Here is a 5,159-nt window from a genome sequence, read left to right on the forward strand (position 1 = left end):
CAACGTTTCGGACTACCAAGTGAGTCCATCATCAGGGGATGCGTCAATAGATATTCTCCAAATCTTAATGATGTATCAAGAGCTATATTTAGGGAAATGAGTTTAGCTCTAGATAATCTTAATTTCTCGAATTCTAATGCGCTGTCCCTCATATCCCTTCCATGGTAGGATTTGATTTTGTTAAATAATGAATCCATACAAGTAAGGATAGTTTTAGAAGAGTAGGAATGACCTGTTATAGAGTTTTTTGTGCCCAACATTTCGGACTACCAAGTGAGTCCATCATCAGGTTGACGCATCCCCTGATGATGGACTCACTTGGTAGTCCGAAACGTTGGGTACAAAAAACTCTATAACAGGTCATTCCTACTCTTCTAAAACTATCCTCACCTGTATGGATTCATTATTTAACAACATCAAATCCTACCATGGAAGGGATATGATGGACAGCGCATCAGAATTCGAGAAATTAAGATTATCCAGAGCTAAACTCATTTCCCTAAATATAGCTCTTGATACATCATTAAGATTTGGAGAATATCTATTGACGCATCCCCTGATGATGGACTCACTTGGTAGTCCGAAACATTGGGTACAAAAAACTCTATAACAGGTCATTCCTACTCTTCTAAAACTATCCTCACCTGTATGGATTCATTATTTAAAATAAAAGATTCTAAATCAGTATGTACAGCATATATAGGGTGAGTATCTAGCTTCTCTTTTCTAGTAATCATATATTTCATCTTGGTTTCCCGGTATAATTTCCTAAGTTGACTAAAGACCTATATAGTAGCATAAGATCAATCAAGCTGCAAAGTGCCTTTGAGTTTTTCTCCCCATGATCGGGAGGGAAACATTCCATACCTTGGAGGAATGTCAGCAACAACCACATCCATGAGAACATTCTTTGCCAGAATCTAGTCCAAAGATACTACCAAGTCTTTGATGAGACCGAGACACTTGACTCTTCCTGAGTCAAAGGAGTAAAGGTCATGATATGATCGGGTAATATCCAATCCTAACTTGTCCATGATGGCTTTGGGCATGAGATTGTGAGAAGCTCTGGAATCTAGCATGGCATTGTGAAGGATGAAATCATGGATCCTAAGACTGAGGTAAAATGGTGGGACTTCACTGTCTTCTAAATTTCCATCTATGGCAGGGCCAAACAAAATCTCAAGGTGGTCATCACTAACATTCACCATGTCTGACATTTGATCAACCTTTAACATTTTGGCTATATGGAATTTATATTGATCATTCTTAACTAATTTGGTCAAAGGAATGGAAACTTTCAGTTTAGAAATCTCATTCTCAAGACTAAATAAGTTAGGATGTTTTTCTACCTCTTTGGAAGTCATATCCTTCTTTTCTGGTTGTTCTTTGGTGGGAATCTCCTTTCTCTATCCTCCAGTTTGTGTTTCTTCATTGCTCTTTCCTTGACTAGTGGTAGCAGCCTCCTTTTCTTTGTTCTGATTTGTAGAGGTTGATTCTTTGGTATGAGTATCTTTTTGAGAAGTTTGCTTCTTTGGATTTGAAGTAAGTTGCACACTTTTGTTCCTCAAATTATACTGCCTTTGCACTTGGCTAAGAGCATTTTGGTAACCCCTTTGATAATCTTCTGTTTGGACTACCAACACATCATCATTTGAAAGAACAAATCTTTGATCATTAGCTGCATATGGTTCCTCAGAAAACTCATCCTCTTTTGTGAGGAAAATAGGTTGTTGATCCTGCTCAAAAAGTGATTCTCACCTGCAAGCTCTTCTTCTTCATCAAGTCCCTATGCATAATTCTGTTGGAGTGGAGTACGGATCTGTTGTTGTGCTTGCTGATCTTGACCCCTCTGCTCTCTTTGTTTGATTCTAAATTGAGGTTGTTGTTGTTGACCTCGGTAATTAGGATTCCTGACTTGATTTTCTGATATTGTAATCTTATCCATCATTTTCTCCATGGTTTTGATTAAAGTGTCAAGATTACCATCCGATGAAGTAGAGGGATCCTCTTTGATTGTGACCTTCTTTTCTGTTTTCATCTTAGATTTCTTAATCAGCAAGTTTGCTTCAACACTCATGACATTCCTCTGCATTTCTTCAAGAGTTGTAGGATTCCTCTCTCTCAGCTGATAGCCCATGTCAAGATCAAAAGCATCAGGATAGTGAATCAATGCCAAGTCAGGAGGAGGTTTGATGTTGTCTGGGATAGCATTGTAGACCTTATTGAATCTGACAGTAAAGTCTTGCACGGATTCATTTGGATCTATTTTCAATGAATTGTATTCACCCAGAATCTAGAGGGGGCTCTTTTTCTCTTCCCATCTTGCCAAGAATAGGTCTATCAACTGTTGGGGATTGGCTATTGAAGTAGCTCTCAAAGCACGGAACCATTTCTTCACTTCACCTGAAAAACTTTGAGCTATGAGGCACATTTTGGCATCATCTTCATCGACTTCTTCAAGGTCAATGAAATCAACTATCTTATCAATATGTTTCCTTGTTGTGATCTCGTTTGTGCCATCAAACAGAGGAAATATTTGACCATAGTTTTGAGGTAATGCAGCAAGTTTCCTAGGAAAAACCAAAGGGCCAAATCTCACCATAAAGGCTGCAGAAGGTAATATGATAGTTACAACAGGGGGTATTGATGGAGGAGTTGTTTTAGAAGAAGATGGTTTGGGAGGAGATGATGGTCTAATGGTGGAATATGATAGGGCAGTTGTATAAGGAGGTGTAATAGGTGATGAAACAATGGGGGAAACCTCTTGATGATATAGGGTATAATCCTTTTCAAAAGTTACTTTCAGTTGATCAACTAAATTCTGGAGTTTATGAAAATATGACCAAAGCTTACTATCAAGCTTAGCAAATGAAGCCTCAAAAGATTTCACATATGACTCAAACTTAACAGGGTCAAAAAGTGTCTTTGAAAGGGAAGACTCAAACTTGGACTTGAATAATGATAACTCAAAGTCAAGATCAAAAGAAAGATCTTCAAGAGAAATCAATTGTGCAGGTAAAGATGTAGTTCTTAAAAATGGATATGTACTTGTTTCAAATTCTGGAAGCTAAGACTTCAGCGTTCTCAAGAGCTTTTCAGGATTGTCAAGTGTTGCTAGAGGGTTGGGATCAAGATTCGATCTTGTATATATTTTAGGAGCCAATGTTTTCCTCAATCTACACTTTGGCTCAATTACTGAATGAGCCTTCTTGAAAGCAAAAACCTATCACCCACATGGCTAGATCTCGATGAACTCGTGAGAAAAAATCCCAAGAAGGTTTTACACTTCGTCCCCAGTATGGTCGCAAAAATGTTAGCACTCCTCAGTGTCCCAAGGTTGAGAAAGGAGATCGACAAAGGTAACCTCAAACCAACTTTGGATCTAGTAGTTAGCCCTACAAAACCAGAGAGGGCTCTCTCAAGAATCTCACAGCCAATGAAGTGACTGGGGAGGAAATAAAACGTTATGCTAGATATTAAGCTCAAATAGGGTTTGAATTTAGGGTTTGCTAGATGAAGCTCATAAATCTAGGAACTAGGCTAGGGTTTCAAATGATCAATTGCAGGGATATAATGAGGCAAGGTAGGTGTGTTCAGTGACAGAAGTAGGTTGTCATTTTGGTATAGGTATGAAAATATAGAGGATCAAAATGAGAATGTAACCATGAATTCACTCGTCAGAAGAAATAAAACACTAGTATGAAAATCTCATCAAAACAGAGCATATAACTTATGAATTTTGTTAAACACCTATGAGATGATCATGAGAAAGCATAGATATGGTAATAAGGAGAAATAAATATTGAAATTGATGATAAAACTAGGAAGAAATACTTTCAATAAAGCATACCACAAGAATCCCAAGATAATAGTTGCAATTTCATGTTGTATTACTGCAAAAACGTGTACACTAGCTCCAAGCTATGATTCTCAAGCATCTAGCCCTCTCTATGAGTTAGATCAGGTTACATATAGACCAAAAACTACATTTCTCCCTCTGAGGGGTGCAATCCACCATTATAGGAACTATTTAAAAGAATATCTCCAACCATACCTAAGACTAGGGAGGTTAGAAACCAACTCCCAATTTGGCCCAAACTAATTCACTTTAACTTTACAAGCTTTAATGAGCATGAATATACACTAATTTGACATTTACAAGCTTAATTACAATCATTTACATCATGTCAACTCAAAACAAGAAAAATTACATCATGAGAGATGGATTTTGACTAAAGAAACTCTCAAATTTGACCTCCTGGAAAAAGCGTAGCGAATTCTCTCAGAAGCACAGCGTGTGAGACAGAAGCGCATTGTGTGGCTTGTGGAGGCCTTTTGAGGGACTTTCCCTGATCCAATTACTAATATGAAAGGTGTTGGAGATAACTTAGGATTTATTCTAGGTATCTGAACCTTCAAGACTGCAAAAACACTTCTATATGGCTTCCAAAAATTGATATTCCCAAGACTTCGCCAGAAGCGCAGTGAGAGCTGAAAAATGAGGCAGAGACATGTTTGTTTGCCTATTTTTTGACTTTTTCTTCAGTTTCAAAGGCTAACATGGAAAACCAAATCCACATCTATAATTTACTTGCCAATATCAATCCAAGCATTCAAAAAATCCATCATTTGGATGTCCCTATAAGAATCAGACAGTGAGCCTGTTGCATTTCTATGCACCATGATTTTTCAAAACTGCAAAAAGCACCCAAAAGCACCAAAATTTGCCAAAAATTCTTCAAAATTGTTCCTTTTTCTCCCTGAATGATGAGTTAAACAAGCAATGATGCATCAGCAAGTAATTCAAGGTCGTCTCTCCTTTTAAGCTCTTTTAGGGTTTTCTTTAGCTTCTTTTTCATACTCTTAACCCTAATTTTGCAAATCTAGTTCCTAATGAAGTAGTTCCTTACCATGTGTCTCTGAAGGTTTGTGGCTTTGTTTTACTTCCTCGAGAGCTTCCCCAAGTTCTCATTTACCTTCTCAATCCAATATTCCTTGTCTTTCTCAAACTCAACTGCAAGAGTGTCGACAGGGTCCTTGTGTACCAATGAAGGAGATGTCTCCTTGTCTTCAACCTGCTCTTCTAAACTAATCACTATTTTACCTTTGTCCTTTGCTTGTTTGGGTGATCGATGACCTTGTGAGGTATCATGTTGCAT

Source organism: Pinus tabuliformis, chromosome 2_1, assembly GCF_031772625.1.
Source record: "Pinus tabuliformis cultivar Carrire ecotype Pingquan chromosome 2_1, CPIR1, whole genome shotgun sequence".
In the NCBI taxonomy this organism is placed as follows: Eukaryota; Viridiplantae; Streptophyta; class Pinopsida; order Pinales; family Pinaceae; genus Pinus; species Pinus tabuliformis.